This window comes from Staurois parvus, unplaced genomic scaffold (assembly GCF_062004578.1).
Source record: "Staurois parvus isolate SC_StPar_1 unplaced genomic scaffold, SC_StPar_1.0 ptg000822l, whole genome shotgun sequence".
NCBI lineage: Eukaryota > Metazoa > Chordata > Amphibia > Anura > Ranidae > Staurois > Staurois parvus.
Window position 1 is genome coordinate 509,344 of NW_028318618.1, and position 12,255 is coordinate 521,598.

At 41.0% G+C, this 12,255-nt stretch overlaps 3 pseudogenes; 1 reads left to right on the plus strand and 2 right to left on the minus strand.

Moving 5' to 3' along the window:
• Positions 1-12,255, plus strand: part of LOC149443936 (legumain-like) — a 348,726-nt pseudogene that overhangs the window by 196,350 nt on the left and 140,121 nt on the right.
• LOC149443937 (legumain pseudogene) lies at positions 3,955-4,871 on the minus strand (annotated as a pseudogene).
• Positions 11,197-12,159, minus strand: LOC149443938 (legumain pseudogene; annotated as a pseudogene).

Here is a 12,255-nt window from a genome sequence, read left to right on the forward strand (position 1 = left end):
GGTATGTAGAGGAAAAAAGTAGCCCCAATTGGACCAGCCACCCCCATATTTTCCCAGAAATTTCTAAAAAATTGAATTTTCATGTAAATGGAAATATAAATTTGTGTATAATAGGTTGAAATATGTATCAAACTACATGATGGTGGAAATTTCCATTTCTTCATTCAAACCTCTTGGTGAGAGAGTATGCAGGGAGTAAATCCAAAAGGTTTCTCTGACACAACCTATGGAATTGCTCCGCTTCTGGCAATGTTTTGGGGATGTGATCTAACACCCAGACTTTAAGTCCAATGGTTGATTTGTGATGATATTCTGCAAAGGGTACGGGAACACTGTTTGTCTTGTCTTTCCCCTCCTCTATTAGTCGTCCATGACGTATGGTTCGGCCCAGATAAAACTGAGTGCATGGGCAAGATAGGCAGTATACTAGATAAAATCAGAGAAGCAATTATAGAAATTGTCAAATTTGGAGGTCTTACCATTTTTATATAGTAAATTCTTCTGTCCATGGGTGACAAAGGAACAGGTCTTGCACAGAGCCTTACGGCATTGATACATGCCTGTAAGGGGGATAAGGCAAATGGACAGAGTTGGACACAGTGGGAGAAAGATTAGGGGGCTATTTTATTTAAGGTTTGGAGCCCTCCGGTAGGTGACTTTAGGTTTATTAGGGAGTAGTGTTGTAATTTGTGCAACTTCTAATATGATATTCCAATGTTTGGATAGTATCCTTTCCATCTGTACATGCTGATTGTGAAATGTGGTAATGAAACAAGTAGAATGGTCGCTGTTCTTGGAATTTTTTTCCTTTCAGGTTTACGGTGTAAATATCGGTTGTAGACTTTTTCTATTGGTTCAGTTGGCTAACCCTCAGCTGAACACTTGTTTTTTTTTTTTTTTAGGACTATGCTGTGTTCAATGTAATCAATGTATAACCAACAAAATTGTCCTTTTTTTTTTTTTTTTTTTTTTTTTTTTTTTTTTAAAAGATGTTAATCCATTTGGGGAAATGGCAGCTGTCGTCATGTATATAGGAATTGCCCAATGTGGGCTTTGTGAAGTTTCTGGCCTGTATTACCCCACTATTGTGACTAACTTCAAGATCTAGGAAGGTGTCAGGGATCCCCTCGATCCCCGCCGCGTTGGTCCCGGCGCAGGCGCAGTATGCCGCCCGGCGCAGGGACTCGAGCACTGGTTCCGGGCCGGCCGCGGCGTTCGAGTTCGCATGCGCAGTAGAAGCCGCGGCCGCCCGCTGGGCACCAATGGCAGCGCAGGGCGGGATATTTAAACGACCCTGAGCTGTCATTCAGTGCCTTCTGGTCTTTCCTGCATTCTGAATCCTGTGAACCTGTACCTTGTAAGTTATTGACCCGGATTGAACCTGACCTTGCTGTTTTCGCCTGTTCTGACCCTTGCTTTGCCTGACCTCTCTCCTGAATGCCCCCTATTGGATTTGACCTGCTGTTGCTGACCTGGCGTGTGACCCGACCATTCTATGCCCGCTGCCTTGTACCTTGCCGCCCTCTCTGTTACCGACCCGGCCCGTCTGACCCTGCTCATCCATCCATCCATCCCGTGCAGTGGGGTCTTCTGACCTCCTCACATCAGACTCTTCCCCGTGGGAGCCCCTTGCGCATACTACTACCACTGACGGACGCACCCGGTAGTCACGACCTGGTCTCAGGGAGCTCCAAGTCCATCCCCACCATCAGGGGCCCTGGTGAACAAGCACCCTGGGACTTAGACTCCGTGCGCTGGGGACGCCTATTCAGTGGAGTGCTAGTAGTACCGCCGGGCGGTCCCTTACAGAAGGCCAAACGTTTTTGAGGTCAGAAACATATGTGAAGCAAAGGTCATGAGGGTTGCTGTTGCAATGTTCCACAAATAGGTTTATTAATGTAGCTGTGCCATCCCAGATGACAGTCATCTATATATCTCCCCAAAAAAATTTGCAGCCAAGCTGTTTTTTCCATATATAGTTTCTTTCCAGAGGCCCATCGCCCAGTTTTCATACAAGGGAGCAAAACTGGTTCCCATAGCTGTGCCTTGGATTTGTATATAGAATTCACCTCCTATTAGCCGTCCATTGTGTACGGTTCGGCCCACATAAAATTTAATGCATGGGCAAGATAGGCAGTATACTAAATAAAATCAGAGGTGCAATTATAGAAATTGTCAAATTTTAGAGGTCTTACCATTTTTTTTTTATAGTAAATTCTTCTGTCCATGGGTGACAAAGGAACAGGTCTTGCACAGTCTTACGGTATTGATACATGCCTGTAAGGGGGATAAGGCAAGTGGACTGAGAGTTGGACACAGTGGTAGAGTAGGGGGCTATCTTTTTTTCTTTTCTTTTTTTTTTTTTAAGGTTTGGAGCCCTCTGGTAGGTGACTTTATTAGGGAGTAGGGTTTTAAGGTGTATATCTTCTAGTAGGATATTCCAATGTTTGGATAGTACCCTTTCCATCTTAACATGCTGATTGTGAAATGTGGTAATGAAACAAGTAGAATGGTTGCTGCTGTTAATATTTTTTTTTTTTTTTTCAGGTTTACTGTTTAAATATCAGTTGACTTTTTCTATTCGTTCAGTTGGCTAACCCTCATCTGAAAACTTGTCTTTTTGTTAGGGCTATGCTTTGTTCAATGTAATCAATGACAACCAACAGAACTGTCCCTTTTTAGGGATGTTAATCCATTTGAGGAAATGGAAGCTGTCATAGTGTATATAGGAATGCCCACTGTGGGCTTTGAAGTTTCTGGCCTGTATTACCCCACTATTGTGACTAACTTCAAGATCGATCTAGAAAGGCCAAACTATTGGGGTAAGAAACATATGTGAAGCAAAGGTCATGAGGGTTGCTGTTGCAATGCTCCACAAATAGGTTTATTAATGTAGCTGCACCATCCCAGATGACAAGAATGTCATCTATATATCTCCCAAAAACAATTTGCAGCCAACCTGTTTTTCCATATATAGTTTTTCTTTCCAGAGGCCCATCGCCCAGTTTTCATACAAGGGAGCAAAATTGGCTCCCATAGCTGTGCCTTGGATTTGTATATAGAATTCCCCATTATAACTAAAATAATTATGGATTAAGCAGACTTGTGTAACTTCTATGATGACGGTAGCTTGTCTGGGGTCTAATAATGGGAAATATTGTAATGCCTTAAGGCCAAATTGGTGAGGGATAGACAAAGTGAATTCATGTCAAGTGAGACCCACGAATAGGGATTGTAAAATGCAGGATTTATGTATTTACCAGTGGGAGCCCAACTGAGTGGGTAATTTTGCAAATAACCTCCTTTTTAATTAGATAGCAGCCTTTTTAGCTCACCTTTTTGGTTGTGTTAAACATAGTTGATCTGCATGAGAGAGAATATATATTGTGACATAATGAAAGGTGAGGTGATTGGATGCTGAGGCCCTGATTTACTAATGTATCTAGACGGCGCCTAGGTACATTTCCGTGGGCTAATGTCTACTTTTCATTAGAGTCCGTCTACTTTTAGACAGCAAAGACATTTTACTAAAGAAAGCGTCTAACAAGTAGACGTGAAAGCGAATTTACAAACTAAGCACCATGCAGGAATCCATCTAAGAAAGCAGATGTGCTAGAAGCACGTCTAACACAACGAAAAATCACTGCAGAAACATGTTCACATTGAAATTTGCTTTCACAAGTATTGGGACTTAATTTTAAACAAATATATTACATTTCAAAAAAAATTAAATGGGTAAATAGCTTTTTAAAGGATTACATGACAGTCAAGAACTAGATGCTTCTCCAGCATGTATGCACGGATATAAATGAGCATGTGCAGGACACAATTTAGTCTGCCGTGGGCGCTTTCTTTTCAGATGCTGTTTTAATAGTAACGCTGTGTGGAGTCGTCTGCAATCGATCGTGTCTACGGTGTGTGACAACCAGCACTAAGTGTAGCTAGGCATATCTTTTATGTAAAACAATTACAGAAATAATTATAAGGGATAAGAAACAAAAATAGAATCACTAGAATTAAAATCAAATTGTTAATGGCCAGGAACTTCTTCTTTAGGGTGGCCATGGGCTCTGCTGGGCCAGGGATAAGGTCCATATTGTGTACCGGCTCCAGGGTTTTGCAAGAAGCCACTGATTTAGCGCTACCCTGGAACTGGTTTGCCTTCCTCTTGAAATGGTCCAGTTCCAATACTGCATCACATGACTGGTATTAGTGTGTGCCTTGACCAGTAAAACTGTGTAGTCTTCCATCCAGCTGACCTGTAAAGATCACTGAGGTATCGGTCTTGCTTCTCAGTGTAAGAGGACTCATGAGGGTTGGCGGCTATGGTAGCATAAACTTCAATGTTGGGTAGATGATTTTCATGGAGCCAGATTCACAGGTCTCTATGTATAGAACAATCTTTTTGTACATCTTGTTATCATACATATATTTGACTGGCTTGTTCAGTTCTTCGATGTGGAGGTCATCACTTGGAAAGGATAGCAGATCCGGAGCTCCATGATCAATGAGGCTGATTAAGAGTGGACCTAACAACCATATCTTTATCACCTTCCCAGATCCTTTTTTCCCTTCACCGCCTCTGCATCGCCTTTTGTGTAGTCCTTAAGCACTCTCACATACACATGTATACTGTTGGGCTCATTTTTAATGATTCCTTTGGTTGGATTCTCTTCATTATCTGCAATATCATCATACATAATCACCATGATCTACTTGATTTGATAAGCTTGGCACTGATGTCTGTAGCTGTAGCAGCCATTGGAGCAAGCCACCAGGACCACCCACTGCTTCTATCCAACCTCTGGGTCATCCATGGGCATGGATGTGGCTAGGACAGTAAGGCTGAGGATTATTGTTACTGAAAGCATCTTACATTTAGTAACAGGACCCTGCTCCCCTGCAGCGGTCTGCACTCTGGGTGTTATCACAGCAATGAGATCAGATTGTGACATCTCAACAAAATAAAATAAAAATGGAGGCCTGGATAGATATTGGGTTGTGTTTTTTTTTTTTTTAATTGTGGTGCTTTGATGCAGGGAAGATGGGCTTTAAGCAGGCCACAGATGAGCTGAAAAGCAAATTAACATTCATGTTGATAGTTGGATCATTCGTTTTTCACATCAGTGTGTCGGCAACGACATGTAATTTTTGGACCATAGCTGAAAGTGCCTTATCCTGCATGTTGGGAATCGGGACCGAATTTCGAACAGTTGATGGGTATTCATATGAAAAAACAGACTGAAAATAAACTGTGCATGAGCTAGGAGGGGAGGGGGTGAAAAACCACAAGAAGTTAATGTATAGTAAGAAATCCTACAGACTCACCAGTGGGGATCCTGGATCCACACCTGATGGTGTTGGTCCTCCCCCAAATGTCCTAAACCAGCCTCCGGGACACCAGTATGACTAGAAATGTAAGAACAAAGCAAGTGAGCCTTGACATGGGTGAAGGAGGCTTGGTTGTTGGCCATAGCCGCCATATCTATGAAAAACAAGTTATATTGGTTCTTTAACTGACCCCCTTCAGTGTAAGGACATTGAGTTATCTAAAGTGATCAATATTATACTTGGAAATCATGCAGCTTCAACTACAACAAACCAAATAAGAGAGCGCATCTAAGTGTAGATGAAACAAACATTTATTGTACACAATTAAAAACCACTTACAGGAAAGCAGGTGAAATATGGCATCTAGTCCATTGGGGATAAACCGCCTCAGTGTGATGGTCCTGTCATCACAATGTGTAGTAACCAGATCCTCCAGATCACTATTCCAGGCTGATCCGGCAAGATGGTGGTGCCCGGAAGTGAGGGCTGGAGCTCACATTGGTGTAATGACATCAGAGCGTAGTTATGCGTTTCACGAGCATGTGTACTGTAGGTCTCGTCACAGGCACGCTCTTTTGTCAAGCTGACAGAGGAGGAATATTTTTGGCTATTTACACAAGATGTGAAGTCAGTTGAAGGCTGCCATTCTTAAAGGGACAGGGACTATATGCAATATACTTCATAATAAAGGATTACAAGAGAGCAGTGCAAATAAACCATGATAAATTGTGCAAATTACATAAAATTGGGCTAAGCTATGGCAACAACCATCATAGAAGGTGTAAATTGTACAACCCAAAAATAAATGCATATGCTGTTAAATTACGAGACTCTGAGCATATATAAAATCAGGACACTTCCTAAGCCTTAATAGAGGTGAGACAACTAATAAAATATAACCTAAGATATAATAAAACTATATCCTGCTAATCCTAATATACTCACTGGTATGTCGAGGAAAAGTCACCCCAATTGGACCATCCGCCCCCATATTTTCCCAGAAATTTCTAAATTCAATTTTCATGTAAATGGAAAAAAAATGTATATGTAAAGTAGGTAAAAATATATTAAACTACATGATGGTGGAAATGTCCAATTCTTCATTCAAACCTCTCGGTGAGAGAGTATGCATGGAGTAAATCCAAAAGGTTTCTCTGACACACAACCTATGGAATTGCTCAGCCTCTGGCAATGTTTTGGGGATGTGATCTAACACCCAGACTTGAAGTCCAATGGTTGATTGGTGATGATATTCTGCAAAGTGTACGGGAACACTGGTTGTCTTGTCTTTCCCCTCCTCCTCTATTAGCCGCCCATAGCGTATGGTTCGGCCAACATAAAATTTAGCGCATGGGCAAGATAGGCAGTATACTAGATAAAATCAGATGAGCAATTCTAGAAATTGTCAAATTTGGAGGTCTTACCTTTTTATTTATTTTTTTTTTTTATAGTAAATTCTTCTGTCCATGGGTGACAAAGCAACAGGTCTTGCACAGAGCCTTATGGTATTGATACATGCCGGTAAGGGGGATAAGGCAAGTGGACTGAGTTGGACACAGTGGGAGGAAGTTTACTATGGACTATTTTTTTTTTGTTAAGATTTGGAGCCCTCCGGTAGGTGACTTTGTTTATTAGGGAGTGGGGTCTTAAGGTGTAGATCTTCTAGTAGGATATTCCAATGCTTAGTACCCTTTCCATCTTAACATGGTGATTGTTAAATGTGGTAATGAAACAAGTAGAATGGTCGCTGTTCTTGGTGTTTTTTTTTCTTTTCAGGTTTACTGTTTAAATATCAATTGTAGGCTTTTTTTCTATTGATTCAGTTGGCTAACACTCATCTGAAAACATGTGTTGTTTTTTTTTTTGTTAGGGTTATGCTTTATTCAATGTAATCAATGTACAACCAACAGAACTGTCCCTTTTTAGGGATGTTAAACCATTTGAGGAAATGGCAGCTGTCATAGTGTATATAGGAATGCCCACTGTGGGCTTTGTGAAGTTTCTGGCCTGTATTACCCCACTATTGTGACTAACTTCAAGATCGATCTAGAAAGGCCAAACTATTGGGGGCAGAAACATATGTGAAGCAAAGGTCATGAGGGTTGCCTTTGCAATGCTCTACAAATAGGTTTATTAATGTAGCTGCACCATCCCAGATGACAAGAATGTCATCTATATATCTCCCAAAAGAAATTTGCAGCCAACCTGTTTTTCCATATATAGTTTCTTTCCAGAGGCCCATAGCCCAGTTTGCATACAAGGGAGCAAAATTGGCTCCCATAGCTGTGCCTTGGATTTGTATATAGAATTCACCATTATAACTAAAATAATTATGGGTTAAGCAGACTTGTGTAACTTCTATGATGACGGTAGCTTGTTTGGGGTCTAATAATGGGAAATATTGTAATGCCTTAAGGCCAAATTGGTGAGGGATAGACAAAGTGAATTCATGTCAAGTGAGACCCACAAATAGGGATTGTAAAATGCAGGATTTATGTATTTACCAGTGGGAGCCCAACTGAGTGGGTAATTTTGTTTTTAATTGAGGTGCTTTGATGCAGGGAAGATGTGCTTTAAGCAGGCCACAGATGAGGTGAAAAGCAAATTAACATTCATATTGATAGTTGGATCATTCATTTTTCGCATCGCGTGTGTGTGTGTGTGTGTGTGTATTTTTCGGACCATAGCTGAAAGTGCCTTATCCTGCATGTTGGGTATCGGGACCAAATTTCGAACAGTTGATGGGGATTCATATGAAAAAAGCACACTGAAAATGAACTGTGCATGAGCTAGGAGGGGGTGAAAACCCACAAGTTAATGTATAATAAATCATATACTCACCAGCGGGGATCTTGGCTCCACACCTGATGGTGTTTGGTCCTCCCCCAAATGTCCTAAACCAGCCACCGGGACACCTGTATGACTAGAAATGTAAGAACAAAGCAAGTGAGCCTTGACATGGGTGAAGGAGGCTTGGTTGTTGGCCATAGCCGCCATATCTATGAAAAACAAGTTATATTGGTTCTTTAACTGACCCCCTTCAGTGTAAGGACATTGAGTTATCTAAAGTGATCTATATTATACTTGGAAATCATGCAGCTTCAACTACAATAAACCAAAGAAGAGAGCGCATCTAAGTGTAGATGAAACAAACATTTATTGTACACAATTAAAAACCACTTACAGGAAAGCAGGTGAAATATGGCATCTAGTCCATTGGGGATAAACCGCCTCAGTGTGAAGGTCCTGTCATCACAATGTGTAGTAACCAGATCCTCCCTATCACTATTCCAGGCTGATCCGGCAAGATGGTGGTGCCCAGAAGTGAGGGCTGGAGCTCACATTGGTGTAATGACATCAGAGCGTCGTTATGCGTTTCACGAGCATGTGTACTGTAGGTCTCGTCACAGGCACGCTCCTTTGTCAAGCTGACGGAGGAGGAATATTTTCGGCTATTGACACAAGATGTGAAGGCTGCCATTCTTAAAGGCACAGGGACTATATGCAATATACTTCATAATAAAGGATTACAAGAGAGCAGTGCAAATAAACCATGATAAATTGTATAAATTGTGCAAATTACATAAGTAAAAATGGGCTAAGCCATGGCAACAACCATCATAGAAGGTGTAACTTGTACAACCCAAAAATAAATGCATATGCTGTTAGATAAGTTACGAGACTCTGAGCATATATAAAATCAGGACACTTCCTAAGCCTTAATAGAGGTGACAACTAATATAATATAAAAACATAAGATAATTAAACTGTATCCTGCTAATCCTAATATACTCACTGGTATGTCGAGGAAGTCACCCCAATTGGACCATCCACCCCCATATTTTCCCAGAAATTTCCAAATTCAATTTTCATGTAAATGGCAAAAAAATTTATGTATAGTAGGTAAAAATATATTAAACTACATGATGGTGGAAATTTCCAATTCTTCATTCAAACCTCTTGGTGAGAGAGTATGCAGGGAGTAAATCCAAAAGGTTTCTCTGACACACAACCTATGGAATTGCTCAGCCTCTGGCAATGTTTTGGGGATGTGATCTAACACCCAGACTTGAAGTCCAATGGTTGATTTGTGGTGATATTCTGCAAAGTATACGTGAGCACTGGTTGTCTTGTCTTTCCCCTCCTCTATTAGCCGTCCATAGCGTATGGTTCGGCCCACATAAAATTTAGCGCATGGGCAAGATAGGCAGTATACTAGATAAAATCAGAGGAGCAATTATAGAAATTGTCAAATTTGGAGGTCTTACCATTTTTTTTTTATAGTAAATTCTTCTGTCCATGGGTGACAAAGGAACAGGTCTTGCACAGAGCCTTACGGTATTGATACATGCCGGTAAGGGGGATAAGGCAAGTGGACTGAGTTGGACACAGTGGGAGGAAGTTTACTGTGGACTATTTTTTTTTTTTTTTGTTAAGGTCTGGAGCCCTCCGGTAGGTGACTTTGTTTTATTAGGGAGCGGGGTCTTAAGCTGTAGATATTCTAGTAGGATATTCCAATGCTTAGTACCCTTTCCATCTTAACATGGTGATTGTGAAATGTGGTAATGAAACAAGTAGAATGGTCGCTGTTCTTGGTATTTTTTCTTTTCAGGTTTACGGTTTAAATATCAATTGTAGGCTTTTTTTTCCCTATTGATTCAGTTGGCTAACCCTCATCTGAAACCGTGTGTTTTTTTTTTTGTTTGTTTTTTTTTTTTGTTAGGGCTATGCTTTGTTCAATGTACAACAGAACTGTCCCTTTTTAGGGATGTTAATCCATTTGAGGAAATGGAAGCTGTCATAGTGTATATAGGAATTGCCCACTGTGGGCTTTGAAGTTTCTGGCCTGTATTACCCCACTATTGTGACTAACTTCAAGATCGATCTAGAAAGGCCAAACTATTGGGGTCAGAAACATATATGTGAAGCAAAGGTCATGAGGGTCGCTGTTGCAATGTTCCACAAATAGGTTTATTAATGTAGCTGTGCCATCCCAGATGACAAGAATGTCATCGATATATCTCCAAAAAAAAAATTTCAGCAAAGCTGTTTTTCCATTATATGGTTTTTCTTTCCAGAGGCCCATCGCCCAGTTTTCATACAAGGGAGCAAAACTGGTTCCCAAAGCTGTGCCTTAGATTTGTCTATAGAATTCACCATTAGAACTACAATAATTATGGGTTAAGCAGAAGCAGACTTGTGTAACTTCTATGATGACGGTAGCTTGTTTGGGGTCTACATCTGCATTTTACAATCCCTGAGTAGATAATTTTGTAAATAACCTTTTTAATTGGATAGCTGCATTTAGCTTGCCTTTTGGTTGTGTTTTTAAACATAGTTGATCTGCGTGAGAGTGAGTGAATATATATTGTGACATTATGAAAGGTGATTGATGGATGCTGAGGCCCTTATTTACTAATGTATCTAGACGGCGCCTAGGTACATTTCCGTGGGCTAATGTCTACTTCATTAGTCCGTCCTACTTTTAGACGGCAAAGACACTAAAAGCGTCACACAAGTAGACGTGAAAGCAAATTTACTAACTAGGCACAATACAGGAATCCATCTAAGAGAGCAGATGTGCTAGAAGCATGTCTAACAGTCAAGAACTAGACGCTTCTCTAGCATGTATGCACGGATATAAATGCGCATGTGCAGGACACAAGTTAGCTGTCTGCCGTGGGCGCATTCTTTTCAGACGCTGTTTTAATAGTAAGTCTCTGTGTGGAATCCTCTGCAAGTCTGCAATCGATCATGTCTACTGTGTGTGACAATCAGCACTAAGTGTAGCTAGGCATATCTTTTATGTAAAACAATTACAGAAATAATTATAAGGGATAAGAAACAAAAATAGAATCACTAGAATTAAAAACAAATTATTTGATGGCCAGGAATTTCTTCTTTTAGGATGGCCATGGGCTCTGTTGGGCCAGGGATCAGGTCCATATTGTGTACCGACTCCAGGGTTTTGCAAGAAGTCACTGATTTAGCGCTACCCTGGAACTGGCTCGCCTTCCTCTTGAAATGGTCCAGTTCCAATACTGCATCACATGACTGGTATTAGTGTGTGCCTTGACCAGTAAAACTGTATAGTCTTCCATCCTGCTGACACTGTAAAGATCACTGAGGTATCTGTCTTGCTTCTCATTGTAAGAGGACTCATGAGGGTTGGCGGCTATGGTAGCATAAACTTCAATGTTTGGTAGATGATTTTCATGGAGCCAGATTCACAGGTCTCGATGTTTTGAACAATCTCTTTTTTTGTACATCTTGTTGTCTTACATATATTTGACTGGTTTGTTCAGTTCTTCGATGTGGAGGTCATCACTTGGAAAGGATAGCAGACCCGGAGCTGCATGATCAATGAGGCTGATTGAGAGTGGACCTAACGACCATATCTTTATCACCTTCCCAGATCCTTTTTTTTTTTTTTTCCTTCACCGCCTCTTTTGTGTATACCTTAAGCACTCTCACATACACATGTATAATGTTGGGCCCATTTTTAATGATTCCCTTGGTTGGATTCTCTTCATTATCTGCAATATCGTCATACATCACCATGATCTGCTCATCAGGGATGATCTACTTGATGATTTGATAAGCTTGGCAGTGATGTCTGTAGTTGTAGCAGCCATTGGAGCAAGCCACCAGGACCACCCCCTGCTTCTATCCAACCTCTGGGTCATCCATGGGCATGGATATGGCTAGGACAGTAAGGCTGAGGATTATTGTTACAGGAAGCATCTTACATCTAGTAGCAGGACCCTGCTCCCCTGCAGCGGTCTGCACTCTGGGTGTTCTCACAGCAATGAGATCAGATTGTGACATCTCAACAAAATAAAATAAAAATGGAGGCCTGGATAGATATTGGGTTGTGTTTTTTAATTGTGGTGCTTTGATGCAGGGAAGATGCGCTTTAAGCAG